Here is an 18,251-nt window from a genome sequence, read left to right as displayed (position 1 = left end):
ACCCTTGCCTGCTTAACTTAGAGCTGGGGTGGAAGAAAAGCCAGCCTCCCTGGGATCAGGCTGGGGTTCCAATCCTAGGACCTTCTTTATGCATCTGTTTCCCTAGTGGTAAAGAGGAGATGGATAATGACAGCACCCACTGCCCAGGTAGAAGTGAGGAGTCCCTGAAACTGTGGCTAACCTGGAGAAACCACTCAGTGAACATAAGCCTCAGACTGGTCACTGTATTTTTGACCCACTCACAAAGACACCCAAGAAAGGGAGCTTCCAGGCCTGCTTCTGAAAGTGGCAACACAGTGGCATAAGTGTGCTCAAGGCGGGAGGGTTGAGAGAGACCAACAGCAAGGCCTCTTCTACTGTAATGAACTGTTTTTCTTTAAACGCTCACCGACTTCGATCACCCCTTCTCTGTGGCCCTCTCAGCCCGCATCCCTGTGCTGCTCACACACAGGCTGTCACCCGAAGGGCCCAGCTCAGCCCTTGCCTACTCTCCTTCTTCTCTGCAATGTCCAAACTCCCCGATGCCAGTCTTCTGCCAACTCACTTTGTGTCCATCTGGCAGCCACTCAAAAGCCATCTTGGGTCACCTCGAAGTGGCCTCCCTTTGCCCCAGGATAGAGCACCATTCCCTGCCTTCCTGATCAGACCCAACCGCTCTGCTCCTCCCTCTCTGCCACTCTCGGGTCCCAGGGACAAGCTTCCTGCCAGCCTCTCTCTCCAGGCTCCAGGCTGTGGCCCCTGCTGTGCTTGCTCCCTGGATTCCCCGACATCCACCTGCCCTTGTTTCAGCCTGGCCCATCCTGGCTCCATCTCCAAGCACCTGGGCCTCCCCAGACAGGTGTAGAGCTTCCAGGCTGGCTCCCACGCCTTTCAGGAATTTTGGCTCTTCTTCTTCACAAGGCCAGAGACCCCTGTGACGCTCCCCTATTAGGGAGGCTCTGTGATTGATGGTCAAGTTTGTAGCAGGGAGGGGGCAAGTCAGCATCTTTGCATGGATGAATGAATGAGGTCTTCCCCATTCCTTTCTCCTGCTCTGTGGCACCTTTCTAGGGGCTGGATGCCATTGTATCTCCCACAGCACGGCCCTGTTGATGCCCCTGGCCCCGCACCCCCAGAGCTCAGTGTGCACAGCCCACCAGGGAGAGCGATGCAGCGTCTGCCCGGCTCAGGGCTATGCTCTGGGATAACAGCCCAGTCCCGAGCATTCTCTGGGGGTCCTCACTCCTTGCCCAGCAGACTTTCCACCGACCCGTGAGGCCCAGACCCAGGTTGCGCCCCCCTCACTTTGAACACACCTATCCTGCTGTTTTGCCACTTCCAGAAGCAGGACTGGAAGCTCTCTTGAGTGTCTACGAGGTAGAACAAAAATGTGAATGCCGCTGCCGAGTGCCATCCAACAGAAAGGCAGCTCGTAAAAACATCACAGTGTCCTCTAATCCACCTCATTCACCAGATCACTCTTCCCTGAAGTCCAAATGGCAGGGAAAAACGTGGAGGAAGCTATGACAGCACAATGAAAGACAGCATTTGCTGATGCCTTGATTAAAATCCTGGTGGCAGTGGTGTTAGTTAGTGACGCTCCTTGTCCATGTCACCTAGCGTTCGGGGAGGGCCCCCCAAGCAAAGGAAGGGAGGAACAAGGAGGCTAGGTTTCATGTGGAGGTTTATTTATTTATTTTTAAAGCAGTGTCCAAGTTTATTTGAGAAAGTGAAAGTGAAGAGTTGGGGAGACACTGGCTCTGCAGAGCAACTTGGGCCAAGTAAAAGAGGGAAAAGCAAGAGGAAAGATACCCTGGAGGATGCCAGGCAGGCTACTGGGAGGAAAGCCAGGTTAGCCAAACATAGAGATTTAGATGCTCCTTTTGTTTGTTTGTTGAGGTAGGCTCTCACTTTGTGCTTCAGGCTGGCCTTGAACTCATTATGTAGCCCAGGCTGGCCTCTAACTTGCAGAGTTCTTCTTGCCTCATCATCACGAGTGATGAGATTATAGATGTGCACTACCACACACAGCTAAATATTATTTTTTTGTTTGTCTTTTTTTTGAGACAGAGTCTCACTATGTAGTTCAGGCTGCTCTTGAACACATGGGGGTCCTCCTGCCTCAGCCTCTGAGTGCTAAGATTATGGGTGAGCACCACTACGCTTGGCTAAATACTCTCATTCCCTAGCTCCAGGCTGCACCAGTGCAGAGGACTGAAAGGGTGTGGTGGTCACAGCTCCCTGGACAGCCACACTCCCTGGCATCTTGGGCTGCTGTGATAGGACCTGGGCATTGGGAAATTGCCCTGTAGGGATCCCTGGAGCCAGCTCCACCGAGGATATGGCTGTCCTAAGGGTCACTCTCCATTCTCAGAGCTAGAAATGTATGTCACTGAACACACTTGCCCAAAGTACTGCCCTCCAAGGAGACCCAGAAACTGGGGCTGAGCCACAGCCATGGTGTCTCCAGCTCTGCAGGCTGAGGTTGGAGGTCACAGCACACAGGGCAGCTTCTGGCCAGGCCTCTCATCCTGGCTTGCAGATGGCTGCCTTCTCGTTGCAACCCTACAAGAACTCTGCTCTGTTTGTCTGCACCCCTGGGGTCCCTTACTCCGCCTAGAATATGGGACCTTCCAGAGTAGGACCCACCCAGGTGGCCACATTCAATGTCCATTCGTCACTGGACAGCAGGGACACATCTGAGAAGTGTGTTGTTAGCCCTCTCGGCATTGTGCGAACACTGTAAAGCGAATTTAACACAATTTAGACCCTAGAGTCATTCAGTGTGGCCTCCTGGTGCACCGAAGGACACGGGGGAAAGAAGTACGGGCTGCTACCATGGACCACGTTTTACAGTCAACTTTGCTTTCTAATAACCAGGAGTATACACTAAAATGACATGAAAGTATAGTATCAATAAACAAGTAACATCATTTTACTGCTGTCAAATATGATGTCCTGTGTATATGTGTACGTGCTATTTTATTTTTTTAGTACTGGGGTTTGAATCCAAGGCCTTTGCACTGAGCTATATCCCCAGCCCTTTTTGTATTTTTTATTTTAAGACAGTCTTCTAAGTCACTAAATTGCCCAGGCTGGGCTTGAATTTGGAATCATCCTGCCTCAGCCTCTTAGGGTGCTGGGATTACAGGTGTGTGCCACCACACCTAGCTGTATGTGCTATACTCTGATAAGCCTGGCAGTGCTGTGGGTTTCTTTATCCTAACATTGCCACAGACATGGGAGTGATGTGTTGTGTTATAGCATCACCATGGTGGCAACATCACTAGACAATGGGGATTTTTTGGTTCCAATATTTATATTTGTCTTGCCTTTTTTGTACTGGGCTTGAACCCAGGGCTGGGTGCACTCAAATCCTATTTCCATCTTCCTTGTTTTTGTTTTGTTTTGAGACAGGGTCTCACTATGTAGCTCAAACTTACCATGAACTCACGATATACCCCAGGCTGGCTTCAGACCCACGGTGATCCTCCTGCTTCAGCCTCCCAAGTATGGGGATTATAGGTATGTGCCACCACACCCGACTCTATTGCCATTTTACAGGACACCGTGGCATATAATGTGAGCGGAACCCTATGATATAGTCACAATCTGAGGTGCCCTGAGGCTTATGACTTCAGCATAGGAATTTCAAGGGGAAATAATTCAATAAATTATGCCAAATATTTTATATTAATGATGCTAAGAGTTTGATCTCTAAGAGAAAACAGTCCTCTAGCCGTGGACTCGGCTGGCACCATCGACTTCCTTCCACCTCCCCCAGTCCTCCCCCAACCCCACCATCTCCATCTAGGGGCCCGTCTTCTACATTCTGGGATCTTTTTTTTTTTTTATTGAAACAAGGTCTCATTTTGTAGTCCAGCCTGGACTTGAACTCATGGGGATCCTCCTGCCTCAGCCTCCCAAATACTGGGATTAAAGAGGTGTGCCACCATGCTCTGATTTTGAACTCAGGACCTTGCACTTGCCAGGCCGATTTGATGCCATGGCCCTTTGGTTTCATTTTTGAATAAATCTTTTCATTTTGAAATAGTTTCAGATTTACAAAATAGTTTCAAAGATGCACAGAGTTCTCCTACAGATGCGGCCTCCTGGCCAGTTTCCCCTGAGGCTGACATCTGACCTTACCGTGGTCAGTGTGTCATAGTGAACCAATATTGATACATTGTTATTAGCTAAATCTCTTCCTCATTTCCTCTTTCCTCATTGTTCTGTTTTGGTTTGTTTGTTTGTGGCCACTCCTTTTCCCCCCTGTGCTGTCCAGCCAGAGATTGGTAGATCAGTTCCCGGAAGTCTTTGGTTTTGTGTTTGTTTTTTTTTGTTTTTTTTTGTTTTTTTTTTAGTACCGGGGCTCGAACTGGGTCCTTGGACTTGAGCAGCAGGCAGCAAATTTCCGGAAGTCTTTAAACCATCTACACATACTTGACCTTGCACCTTGGAACTAAGCCACCTTCTCATCAGATCCCAACCGCCTGGGGCTATTGTGATGCCCTGGTCTGCAGGGCCAGGAGTTGGAAGGAAGTCAGAACAGACAGGAACAATGTTTAAATGATTGCTGTTAGATTTTTCACTTTTGAGCAAATTTTGCAAAAGCCTTTGAAATTGAGAAGGCTGTTGCTAGGGTCCTGGAGGCTTAAATTTAAAGCAGAGGAGGAAATGGGGCATGGTGGCATACACCTATAATCCCAGCACCCGGAGGCTGAAGCAGGAGGATCGCTTTGAGTTCGAGATCATCCTGGGCTACATAGTGAGTTCAAGGCCAGCCTGGACTACACAGCGAAACCCTGTCTCAAAAACAAATGACAAACAAAAAACAAGAAAGTAGGTTAAGATCGGGGTAGGGGATAGATTGGGAGGTAACAGCGACAGAGTGTAGTTTCTTCTTGGGGTGATGAAATGTGTGAAAATTGTAATAATCACACAACTCTGAATACATCTAATTCTTTAAATCGCACACTCAAAGTGGGTGGACTGTATGGTAGAGGAATCATAGCTCAATAAAGCTGTTGGCAAAACCCAGCCTCTAACAAAACCCTACAGATTGTTTTAAGACAATCTTTATTTAGACTGGGAATATTCATAAGCAGGATGCGTCCCTGCGTGGATTCTCAGGCTGACTCATGGACAGTCGCAGTTACCTCCATGAACCCCCCAATTTGCAGGAGCAGCTGCAGGCCAACACAGGACCACCCCAAGAGGGTGCACTTTATCTTTAATTTATTTTTTTCATACAGGGTGTCACTGTGAAGTCCAGGTTGGTCTTGAACTCACTCTGTAACCCAGGCTGGCCTCGAACTCAGGACGATCATCCTGCCTCAGCCTTCCAAATGCAGGGATTACAGGCGTGTGCCACTATGACTGGTGAGGGTGTACTTTAAAAAGCTGTGTCCCACAGGAGCCAGCCTGGCCATGTTACCGATCTCAGGCTGCAGGGTGATGGAAAGTGTGTGGGGATAAAAGGAGCATGGTCCGTGTACAGAGGAAAAGCAGCCACACAGGTTCCACCTCTAAATGTCCTCTCTCTCCACTCAGAGTGGGTCTGGGACGGGGGCATGGGACAGTTTTTTTTTTTTTCCAGTACCGGGGATGGAACTCAGTGGGACAGTTTTTGAAAGTAACCGAATTTCAGCCTCAGAGGAGGTCATGGTCGGTCAGATGCCAGATCCAGTGTTGTCGGGGTTGCAGCTGTAGAGCTGGGGAAGAGCAGCAAAGCAGCCAAAGAAACAGATTCCAAAAGCTAATCCAAGAGGATATCACACGCGCAGTGTCACATACTCGGTATCACACACATGGCACCGTAGTCAGAGGAGCCCACATGGGGGCTCAGGAGAACGGCGGGTTTTCAGAGCAAGTGCAAAGACTTCGCTGTCCCTCTAGGCCCAGCCCTGCCCGCCAGTCCTGGGGCCTCCTTTAGGACCTCTCAGATGTCTGTGTGACATGGGACACTTGGTGTTTCCCAGGGGCCTGGCTCTCCCTGCCTGGAACCAACAGGCATTGACCCGGGCTTAGCTTCTCTTTCGCTGTTAACACACCTGGGAACTAGGCCCTGCCACAGGTGGGTGTGTTTGTGTGCATCCCCCCAGTTCATGTGCTGGAGGTGGCCAGCTGTGGCCACACGAGAGGTATGGGACCTTTATGAGGCAGAGCCTAAAAAGAACAGACCTGGGGATCAATGGAACAGACTAGGAGATGCAGAAACAACTCCAGACACACTCAGCCACCTAATCTTTGACAAAGGGGGCAAACACTTGCGCTGGAAGAAAGACAGCCTCTTTAACAAATGGCGCTGGATGGGGATTTAGCTCAGTGGTTCCGCCGTCTGCCTCAAAAGCACAAGGACCTGAGTTCGATCCCCGGTAACAAAAAAACTGACTATCTTAATAAATGGTGCTGGAAAAACTGGCTTTTCACATGCCAAAGATTAAAACTAGACCCATGTCTTTCATCATGCACTAAACTCAAATTGAAATGGATCAAAGACCTAAATATTAAAACAGAAACACTAAATCTGCTGGCAGAGAGAATACATAGAAGTCTTGAAGACCTAGGTATAGGCAAAGACTTTATGAACAAAACCCTGATCACACAGGAAATATCACAAAGAATCAGCAACCGAGATCACTTCAAATTAAAAAGCAGCCCACGCGTTCCCCACCCCAGCTGGGAGGGACCTGGTGATGGCTACACAGGGTGAGGGGCTTCGAGGGACACAGGTTCCAGGCAAGAGACTGGGTCCAGCTGGAACTCGAACACAGGCTCCCAGGAGTCACCGGAGGTGCCACCCTGTGTTCCCGTGGGCATCACAGCCCGGCTGATGCCACCAAGAGAAACAGCCGGAGCCATAGCCCTGCGGGGAACCCTGTGTAGTTATTTGTGAGCACTGCACCACCAGCTGGCTTGAGTTGCTGGTGCCAAGTTTATTATTTTTTCCTTTTCCCTGGTAAGAGTGTGCATTGGAATTGGCCGTGTCACCCCGGAAGCTAATCGCCGGTGAACCCTTGCTCACCACTGCTCAAGTCCTCAGAGGACACATGTGGGGCTTGCCCCCCGCTGTCCCTCTGGACAGTCACTGTGACCTGGGGAAGGGTCCTGGGGCTCCCTGGAGCGGCCGCCTAGATCCTGTCAGCCCAAAGTCCCCAGAGAAGGGGCCTCCAGATCCTCCTGTAGGCTCAGGGAACTGAGATTTTCCTGGGCCCAGGGTGGACTTTTGTTTCCGTGGGTCTCTTGTTCTATTAAAAAAAATTAAAAATTATATTTTCTAACCACATTAGTATAAAGGAAGTATAATCCAAGTTGGATTTTATGATATATTTATTATTATTGTATTCATTTCTGGTTTCATAAAGGAATTAAAACATTTCCATGTCTGAGAGGCTGAGGCAGGAGGATCCCAAATTCGAGCCCAGGCTGACTTATTGAGATGCTGTCTTAAAATTTAAAAAATGAAATAAGGGCCAGGGATACAGCTCAGCACGCAGCACCTGTCGATCAAGCAAGAGGCCCTGAGTTCCATTGCTGTTACCAAAAAAGGGGGTGTGTGAAGATGTAGCTCAGTGCAGAGGCCCTGAGTTTCATCCCCAGTATCCTGCCTCCCCACGCATTTTCATGCAGTTCTAAGACTACCAGACCCGCGTCGGCTGGGGCCGAGGACAAGCTGGTCTCAGAGCAGCTGTCCCCTAGTCCCTTTGTTAGGTTTCATCCTGTTTCCCGGGTCGACCGGCTGTGCTGTGTGAGTGACACGTACAACTGCACTTCTTTACCAGGCCTCTGGGCGGGGTGCCTGGTGACCTCCAACCCACAGGCCAGGCCAGGAAGCTGAGAACGTAGGTGGCTTGTCCCGGGTCACGGGCGGCTGGAGAGACCCCCCCCGGACTCGCTACAGCCGAGCTGCTCCCCAGCCTCCGCGCTAGGTGCCCCTTTACCCTCCGTGTAGGACGGCGCGCCCGCCTCCGTTAGTCAGTAGCCGGCGTGCTTGGCACAGTGGGCGCTGCCAGGGCGGAAGGTACAGCAGGAACGAGTGCAGGGAGCCTTGCCCGGCTACGCCCTGGCCCCCTCTGTGGTCAGCTCAGCCCCGCCCATCCCAGCTGTGGGCAGCTCTGGCCACGCCCACCCAGCTGTGGACAGCTCCGGCCCAGGACCACAGCAGGAACAGAGCCCCCACTGCGACTATTACAAAAAGACATCCCTTCCTCAAGACCCTTGAGTGTTAGGGAACTGGCACAGTAAACACAAATCCACGATGACCAGGGTGTGAACGGCTCTTCCTGCAAGGCACGGTGTGGACATTCTGCCCAACTGCACAGGGTGACCCTATTCAGTCTCCAAATGTCCCAGCTCCACTGCCTGCTTTTGTGAAGTTTCTGGAGTGTTTTTGTTTTTTTGAGACAGGATCTCACTATGTAGCCCAGGCTGGCCATGAACTTGTGGCAATCCTCCTGCCTCAGCCTTCTGGGATTGTTGGGATTACAGGTGTGTGCCACCAGGCCAGGCCTTGAAGAGTTTCTAATCTGATAGTGACAGGGTTCTGGGAGAAAGCTCGCCCTGGGGTGTTTGTGTCAGAAAGACACTGTCCCAGAAGAGGGACAGTGGCAAGTGTGGGTGAGGACGGGGGCCCCTGGACTCTCAGGATGGGATAGTCGGTTTGGAAGAAAGATGCTCTGGTGGCTTCTTAGACAACTAACCCTGCGGCCCAGCAGGGCTGGTCCTCTCTGTGGGGTCTCACCACTGGGTTTCCCATGCTGGTTGTGTAAGAAACTGCCTGAGGCACTGGATGGGTCTATCATCCTCATATGTCTCCCTGGTGAGCAAATTTTAGTTCCATCTGACCCAGGAACAGAGTATATGGACCTGAGGGAGCACTTACCAAGGGTGCCACACATCTCAGAACGTTCCCTGTGACACCTCTTCCCATTTCTTGCTAGAGGCAGAAAGTGCTTCTGATCTTCCTTGCTTTTATCAATAAGCACCCATGTTTCTAGAGACTTGGGAGCCTTTGACTACCAAAGAGTTGCAGGGTTGCAGAGGTTTGAGGAAAGGGAAAGAGAAAAGGGGAAAAGGGGAGAAAAGGAAATAAGTCATGGTTCAGAGGGCAAGGGGTTGGGAGAAATGGAGAAGGCAAAAAATAATAAAACTAAAAAATACAAAGGCTTTGACTGAACTTACCAAAATGGAAGTGCCAATGTCTCTTTTACCTGCTGGTTGGCTCGCCAAAAGAAAATGTCACTGCTGGGGATTTAGCTCAGTGGTTCCAGCACCTGCCTTGAAACCACAAGGTCTCGAGTTCGATCCCCGGTACCAAAAAAAAGAAAAAAATGAAAAAGGAAATGTCACTGAGCAGGACAGGGATGGAGGAGATTCCCACAGCTGAAATAAGGAATTGGACCCATTCTACCTGTAGAATAGGTTGCATGGTTGCTGATTCCCACCATGGTAAAAGAATTTTCAAGGATGCATCAGTAAGAGACATAAAGGGCAGAAATTGAAAGTATGCACTCAAGGAAACAGAGTGCAGGCCTTCAAGAGAGAGAGGTGCACTGCAGTGTGGAGCTGGGAATATTTATGGGTTTTTTGGTGGTGGAAATCTGTGGATTTGTCCATCTGTAGTCTTGGTCTTTGCTGGTGGGGGAAGATGGCCCACCCACAGGAAGACAATGGTGCACTCACAGGGAAAGCTTATTGTATAGGTGAAAAGATGGCCTATTCACAGGTGAAAGAGGACCATTTGCAATAAAAAAGGATTGGCTGAACCATTTGCACATGAAAGGGAATTGCCCAGGCTGCTTCTGTTCTGACAGAAGAAGAAAAACAATTTTTAAAAACTGGGCTTATGTCCTAAAGATGCAGTTTTTATCTTTAAAATTATGATTTTTTTTTTGAGGCAGGTCTCTTCCTTTGTAGTTCAGGATGGCCCTGAACTCACTATGTAGCCCAGGCTGGCCTTGAACTCACAGCGATCCTCCTGCCTCAGCCTCCCGAGTGCTGGGATTACTGGCAAAATTATGATTTTCCTTCTCTCTTTTCTACCCATTTTTATTTCTTCTGTCCTACTTCAGGCTCATCCCCAACTCCCACAACCCCAAATAAGACAGAAAAAAGTGAACAATGTATGTGTTTCAGCCAGGCATGATGGCACAAAGAGGCTGAGACCGGAGGATTGTCCTGAGTTTGAGGCCAGCCTGGGCTACACAGTGAGTTCAAGCCCAGCCTGAAGTACATAGTGAGACCCCCATCTCAAGAAAAAAAAAGTGTTTCAAAAGCTCAAACTAATAATAATACAGTTGAATTCAGGAAAGTAAGAATTAAAAAGAAAAATCAAGTGAGGTAGTATGCACTTGTAGTCCCAGCTACTTGGGAGGCTGAGGCAGGAGGATCACACTTGAGCCCAGGAATTCAAGGTCAGCCTGGGCAGCATAGTGAGACTCTGTCTCAAATCAAACAAACAAAAAACCATCATAAAACAAAACAAAAACAAGGGCCTGGCATTTAGCTCAGTGGTTCCAGCGCCTGCCTTGCAAGTGCAAGGTACCAAGTTCGATCCCCGGTACCAAAAAAACAAAACAAAACAAAAAAAACCAAACCCCACAACAAAACAAAAACAGTGATAAATTAATCTATTGATAAAATAATGGCTAATGAGCCATTAGCAAAAACTTTTAGATTCTACCTTAAAAATCCCAATAGAGGGCCGGGGATGTAGCTCAGTGGTTCCAGAGCCTGCCTCGCAAGCTCAAGGTCCCGAGTTCGAGCCCCAGTAACAACAACAACAAAAAAATCCCAATAGATTTGTAAGGATGAAGACTACCTAACTAACTCTTTCTGGATTATTTCCTGGTGCTGTGCTCAGATGGTGGAAGGACATCTTCCATGAAAATGGATCCTGGGCCTGATGCAGATAGGAGCCACTCTGGCAGCCTCCATTCAGGCAGTCTTGAAGAGCCCCCAACATCTTGCGAGGCTGGCACAGGGGAAGCATGCCAGGATCGTAGGGTGTCTGCCATTGCAGTTTTATGTGGACACACACAGGTTGTGAGGTTGGGAACAATTTACGTTTGTCTAAGTTCCAAAGGCCCAGGTTGGCCCCGAGAGATGTCTGAGGTAGTTGGAACGTGACTAACAGCACTGACATTCTCCAAGGAAGTGAGGTGCTTCTACAGACAGGCTGTGTGATAGGTGGTCAGGCTAGGAAGGAGCAGCGTGGGCATCTGAGCTCTGGCGGAAATGAACCAGAGGGAGTCAATGCCCTTTGTGGCTGTTCTCCTCCTGGATCAGAGTGCCCTGGGGCTCTCTTTCTACTTTTTGCAACTTTGAGTCTTGGAAGGGTGGGATTTTGCAGATTTCTGACATGAAATCTGAAGCCATTTTTCCTATTGTCCTCATCCAAAGTACTTGGCTTCTTTTTAACCCCTTTATGCGGAAAGTTGCAATTTTTTGAATTTTTGCATGAAATTTCATATATGTTTCCTAGAAAAATTCAAGGAACTAGAATTTGAGAAGAAAATTATCTAGGCCAGGACATAATGGGGCACGCCTGTAACCCCAGCACTTTCAATTTTATCAGTGCTTCCTTTCTGGGCAAATACTAAACTTTTACAATTATTCAGCTGTGCTATCTGCCCTTGAGTTTTGGTACAAACCTGGCTAAAAGACCCAAGCAGTACCCATCTGTAGCCTGAACATTAGAATGCTTTGAAATTTCCTCTTCCAGATTCACTAGTCCACTGCCCTTAATCTCAGTGTCCTGCAAAGCTTTAGGACATGAGCAAACTGTAGACAAATTCCCACCACAGCATAGCACACACGGTCTGGAGCCCAACTGCCAATGCAGTCCTTGTTCCCCACTGAAACCTCCTGAGCCTGATCTTCACCATCCTCATTTTTACCTGCATTCTGGTCTTCTGAGTTCCAACCAGAATCTCCCATTGAGCTCGGCTACAGCATTCCAGGGCTGTTTCTCCCCCTGGCATCTCCACACCTTTCCAAATGCTTCCGGTGAACCAGTTCCAAAGGCTCCCGAACCACCTGACAGCCCTACTTCTCTGATACCAAAATCAGTCACTTTCCTTATCACAGGGGCACAGTACCCGACACCCACGACTTACAGGAAGAGCGGCTGATTTTGGCTCACAGTTTGTAGAGGTTTCAGTCCAGAGTCTAGTGATTCCAAAGCAGAACACTTCAAGGGGCCTGAAAAACTGTTCATGGCCTGGCGGCAGGAAGTAGAAGGTGGCTGAGCGAAAAAGGGGATCACGGGCTCCCAGGACAGTCTGTGCCCCAGCCAGGGTTCAGGGTAAGTGGGAGCAGAGTCAAGCAGGGGCTACTGGCCCCAATCTGAACTCCCATTCACTCGTAGTTCCACTGCTTGCCTTGCAAGCACAAGGTCCAGAGTTTGATCCCTGGTACAAGAAAAAAGAAAAAAGAAAAAAATCAACCAACCAAACAAAAAACAACAAAAAAAGAACAATTAGAGAAATTATAAGTGAAGAAACAAATAGGTGAATAGAAAATCCAAAGATGAAACGACTTAAATGGCAGATCAATGTGAATGGATCCTGACTGAAATAGAAGGTTTAAAAAAAGGACATTAAAAAAAAAAAAGGACTTTTTTGGTCACTGATTAGACTATTGATAATACTGAAAAGACGTTTTTCAGGTCACTATTTACAGCTAGACTGGAATGCTCTCTGGAATTTGCTTTACAATAGCACAGTTGGAGAAAGGGAAGGAGTGAGTTTAGCCACCCCCTGTAACTGTTCATTACCTTAATCTTTTTTGTATATGCTTGAAATTCTCCATAATATGAAGTCTTTAAAAGTTAAAGTCCCAGACTGGGCCTAGGGCTGACTTTCATTGGGTGGAGAGGGACACAGTCCCGAGAGGACCGGCTAGAAGACAGAGCCCGCGTCCCTGCAGACGCCGCCTTTCCAGGGCTGGGGGGGTGGAGGGGGGTGGGGTTCCCGGTGCCCACCAGGGGGCGCCCGAGACCGAGCTAACCCACCCAGGGCGCAGGACCCGGATGGCCCGCTGGGCCCGGTTCTGAGCTCCTTTTGACACCCCCAGCTCTGAGAACTGGTGAAATTCTTCCCCGCAGAAAGGGCGCAGACTTAGACGTGCGGGGCGGGGGGTCAGGGCCAGGGTGTGGATTGTGGGAAAATTGCTGAAAGCTTGCAGACAGGAGAGTTGGGCTTTCCTCACCCCTCTCCTCAGCCGAGAGAGAAATTTTCTTGTTACCCGAAATAGCGTGTGCGATTTAACAGTGTTTCTGAACTAGGATTCACCTATCATATAACCCACCTATAGGAAGTGTACCAGTCAAAGGTTTTCAGTATATTCACAGATACATGAATTATCACTATCAGTTTCAGAACCATTTCATCATTTGAAAAAGAAACTGTGGCTCCTGGGGAGGTGGCTCAGCTTAGCTCTTGCCTAGCATGTGCGAGGCCCTGGGTTTGATTCTTAACACAAACACAAAGAGAGATTTCAGCTGCCCATAGTGGCACATGCCTGTATTCCCAGCTAGTTGGGAGAGTGAAGCAGGAGGATCCCTTGAGTCCAGCCTGGGTACCATAGTGAGATTCTGTCTTCAAAAGCAAAAACAAACCAAAAAACCGAGAAGAAACTGAGACATACATCACTGGGTATTCCACAAACCTCTTCCCTCCAGCCCTAAGTAGCTGCCAATGCACTTTCTTTTTCTCTTCTTTCTTCCTTTCTTTCTTTCCTTTTTGTTATTGTTTTTTATTTTTGTTTGTTTGTTTTTTGAGACAGGGTCTAGCTATTAGTTCAGGCAGGACTTGAGCTCACTTTGTAGCCCAGGCTGGCCTCAAACTCAGGGTAATCCTCCTGCCTCAGCCTCCTGAGTGTTGGGATTACAGGCCTGCGCCACCACACCCCTGCGCCACCACACCCCTGCTTTAAACTGGACATTGATCAGCTCACCAGTTCTCTCCTAAACCATCCATCCCTGCACCCCAAGAGTCCCGCAGGGCTGCAAACAGGAGAGAGCAGAAGTCTAACTAGGGTGAAGAAGAAAAAAGCCAGGGAGGGATAAGGAAGAAGCTAGGTGTTTATCACCTGTCATGCAAAGACATCTGGCTTTCCTTTTTTTTGCAAAGCATTTCTTGGTACATTTTAGGTGTATATAATGACAATACTCATTGCAGGGAATTTGGACCTGTACATGGTACATCCCATCTCTTGACACTTGACTTTATAGAGCTACCTCATCATGCGGGAGGGGGCTGGAAGAACCTGCTGCTAAGACTGCTGTACCCACTTCCTACAGGGAGAAAATCATGGCAAATGGGAGTGTGGAGACGAGAAAGAGGCTGCTGTGATTCTAAGAAGGGGAAATAGGGTGACTTCTGAGGGCCAAACCCAGGTCCCACTGATGGCAGGTGCTAAAACTTGTAGATGCAGTGTATGCATACAACGGAATATTATTCACCGCTCAAAAAGAAATGGTGGGGCCGGGGATTTAGCTCAGTGGTTTCTCCGCCTGCTGTACAAGCGCAAGGACCCGAGTTAGATCCCCAGCCAAAAAACAAATAAAAAAAATTAAAAAAGAAATGGTGTCCCATGCCATCACGTGGATGGACCTTGAGTGTGTTTGCTAAGTGAAACCAGCCAGTCACAAACAAACCAGTCTTTCCCTGAGGTCCTGGGAGTGGTCAAATCCAGAGACAATGTTTACAGCGACCACAGGAAGGGGATGGGATGGGAGTTAGGGTTTAATGGGGACAGAGTTTGAGAGATCTTTGGTTTTGGTGTGGCACTGGGGCTTAGAGGCCAGGGTTCTCACTGAGCTACATTCTCAGCCCTTTTTTCAGTTTTTGACATAGAGTTTCACTAAGTCACTAAGTTGCCCAGGCTGGGTTTGAACTTTCAATCCTCCTGCTTCAGCCTCCAGAGTGCTGGGGTTACAGGCGTGCACCATACCTGGATCCTTCCCTCGGAGTGTACTTTGCAGCCCTAGAGCTTTTCCCGTGGAGCGAATTCCCTGTCGCCTGAAGCCCACCCCATCCCAAGCCGAGCATCCTGAGCCACGAGGGATCCCAGTTCCGAGAGAAAGGTGAGGCCTTGGGCTGACTGCTCAGTCTCGCTACTTCCGGACCAGGTGGTTGTGGTTACTCACGTACCCGGGCAGAACCTGTGTCCACTTCCTTCTCGTGGAAACCGCCCAGCCAAGAGTGGTTTTCTGGATGAAATGAGAGAATGTGGCAAAGCTCGAGTTTGCCTCAGTGGTGGATGCTCTGCTGCCCTTGACAGGATGCTGAGTGACTGGAACAAGTGGCCAGGGTGGGGCTAGGGCTCAAGATCACCCACGGGACCCACTTTGCTTTCGGTATTGGACGTTCGTGAGTCAGAGAGAGAGAACGCAATGGGGAGCGGTTTCCTCTGCATCTGAAGAGCAGTCCAGCAAGGCCGAGGAGCAGAGAGGAGGGGAGAAAACGCGCACTGGATCTGGGCTCTGGTGGCAGGAACCGAGGCAGGCACTCCAGATCCCTGTGCATGGCACCTGGTGTCTGTGACCAGGTGGGGAGCAGTCTCCTGGGAAAGACACCAGCCGGAAACCAGAGGATGCTCATACAGGGTTCCTCTCTGCCTTTCCTGGTGACTCAGGGAGGAATTCTGCAGCGAAAGGAGGCAGCTTGGTGGGGGGATTTAGGGCAGTCAGCTGCCAGCGAGCAGCAGGTGCAAAGGTTCCAGCTGAGGGAGGAGCCGGGTGGGTCCTGGAGGAGGTGAGGAGGAAGAATGAAGTGATGCTGCAAATAGGAAGTAATAAGCTGAGCTTTGAGACGATTTCTGGGCAGAAAGCTTGTTCGGGAAAATGATGCCCCAGTGGGGGGGGGGGCACGGGGCACGCTGTTCCTGATGAGGCTGACAGGTCACAAGATCAAGGTCTTGGGCACTTTCTGCAGGCATCACTGCCTCCCCTGCATGGATGCTTCTCCCCAGGCTCTCTGCCTCTTTCATAAATTGATTTAGGTTCGAGTTTGCAGCCCAGGCTGTGCCGAGCTGTGGACAGGCGCTGGCCCGGCAGCTGGTGCTGGAGAGAGCACGGCAAAGGCTGGGGTCTGCTCTGCTCCTGCCACAGCCTCTCAGCTAGCAGATGGGAGGAACGGAGCAAGGGATGCACAAGGGGCCGGGGGAGGGGTACATGCCAGCCATGGTGGTGCACAACTGTAAGCTAAGCACTGGGGAGGCTGAGGCAGGAGGGTTGCTGCAAGTTTAAGGCCAGCCTACTCTCTATAGTGAGTTCAAGGATAGTCTGAACTACATAGTGAGACCCTGCCTCAAATAAAAAAGGAAGGAGGGGCTCTTGGAATTTGGGAGGTGAACCAGAGGGGTCCTGGCCTCTCGTCTGAGCTGAGCTAATGTTTGTTCCTTCTGGGCCATTTGGCCCACTCCTCCAATCCCCCAGCCTCCCCACACACTTCTGCCAGCGGTGAGCATGTGTATGACACTCCCATGCCTCCAGCCTCCTTCAACTATTCATTGTCATGCGCTGAAGCTGACTTTAGAGCAGGCGGAGCCATTTCCCATGTGGGAGTCACGGGGAAAGTTGGGACTGGAGGGATAAACTTGCGAGCATTACCACGTGTTGAAGTCCTGCTGTGGGGTGAGTCACTGAGCACAGGAAGGAAGGTGAAGAAGATGCCTGGGCCGAGAGCTCTGGGGCAGGCAGTCTTAGAGTCGGGGTGGGGGGGGGCAGTGAGAAAAGAGAGAGGAGAAGGGAAGCGGGGTAGGGAGATGAGGACCAGCCCTCTGGGCTTCCAGGCACCACCAGACTGGGGAGGCCTTGGACAGTAAAGAGCAAAGCACCCAAACTGCCCTGGGGTCAAGAGTGGGTCCCCGAGTGTAGAACCTTGAACGAATCTCAATACACAAGCAAGCACTGGCATCAGGGAGCAAGAGCATTCTAGAAGCACCCACAAGGAAGGTGTGAAGTGAGAATTGCCAGGGCTGGACAGGGCTCCTTGGAGAGGGTGTGGAGGGGACCCCTGGTTAGCAGAGCTCGGGAAGCCCTGAGTTTGGATTTGGTCCTGAGGGTTGTGGGTTCCACGCCAGGGGTCAGTGGGGGCTTTTGCAATCTGCTAGGTCAGAGTGAGGTTTTTAATGGCTGGGGAAAAAAATCAAAAGGAGGGCAACAGTCCGTGACATCTGAAAATGATGTGGAATTTAAATTGCCACATCCACAGGTGAGGCGCTGCAGGGGCAAGGCCCAGCCTGCCGGTGGGTTTTGTGGGGTGGCATTTGAAACACCAGGCACTCAGGGTGAGGAATGTCCTCTCCGGCCTGGGGTTTGCGACAGCATAGATGGCCTTCTTCTGAGCACTTGGTCCCTGTCACTGGTACAGAGGGAGGGTCCTTTACCCAGAATTGAACGTCAGCCTTTTGGTTTTCCTTTCCGAAACAAACCATGCACTGAAGAGCCCGTGTCCAGTCTTGTTTTCTGGGAACTGGAGACCACTCACCCACCATTGCTCCCTTGGCCCTGGGGACATTCCCGAGCGCTGTGACAGAGAGGGGATGCCCTGCCTGGGCTCCACAGCTCCCTCCGTGCAGCCCCTAGGCTTCACTGACCTCTGACCTCAGGGGTAGGTGGGGCAGAAGAGGCTCCAGGAAGGGCCCCTGAGTCCGAACTCAGCCCTGCAAAGATAGAAGGCTGAAATTTCAGAAACTGCATCCTCTAAGACAGGCGAGAACAGGGCTGGCTGACTGCCTGGATAAAGGCTGCTGGCATAGATGTAAACGCTGTATCTCTGGGAAAAAATTGGGAAATAAGTTCTCTTTTAAAGCAATGCTCCAAGGCATTTCCTGAATTCATCTCTTCACTAATTCATTCGACAAACATCCATGGAGGCCCAAACATTGTGCTGGTCAGCAGTGGACCAGACAGACTCCGCCCTGAAGGAGTGCAGTTCGGGTGTGTGGGAGAGCCAGGAGTCCCAGACAGATAATTAAGCACCAGGCACAGGGAGTGTAGGGCTGTGGGGAGGCCAGGAGGAGGTGAGAGTGGGAGGGGAGGGTGCCGAGGCAGGGAGATTCATGGAGGACTAAAAAATGTGGGCTGGGTGGGTGGCTCAGTGGTGAGTGCTTTCCCAGCCTAGACGAAGGCCCTGGGCTCCGTCCCCAACACTGCAAAAAACAAAACAAACCAACAGAGGCCATACCTTTTTATTTTTTTATTTTTAATTTTTTTTAGGGGTACTGGGGATCGAACTTGGGTCCTTGTGCTTGCAGGACAG

At 50.1% G+C, this 18,251-nt stretch overlaps 1 long non-coding RNA gene across 1 annotated transcript; it reads right to left on the bottom strand.

Moving 5' to 3' along the window:
• Positions 1-8,204: 8,204 nt before the first annotated feature.
• Positions 8,205-15,259, bottom strand: LOC147827376 (uncharacterized). The gene is made up of 3 exons (XR_015452527.1): positions 15,138-15,259; positions 9,163-12,392; positions 8,205-8,996 (listed from the first exon to the last, which is right to left on the bottom strand). It is a non-coding gene; the product is annotated as an uncharacterized LOC147827376 (long non-coding RNA).
• Between the last annotated feature and the right edge of the window lie 2,992 nt (positions 15,260-18,251).

This window comes from Heterocephalus glaber, unplaced genomic scaffold, assembly GCF_053883595.1.
Source record: "Heterocephalus glaber isolate CG9 unplaced genomic scaffold, H.glaber_assembly_v1.0 deba00001447, whole genome shotgun sequence".
NCBI classification, from domain to species: Eukaryota; Metazoa; Chordata; class Mammalia; order Rodentia; family Bathyergidae; genus Heterocephalus; species Heterocephalus glaber.
Note: the sequence above shows the minus strand (reverse complement) of the source record. Positions and strands in the feature narration are given on the sequence as shown.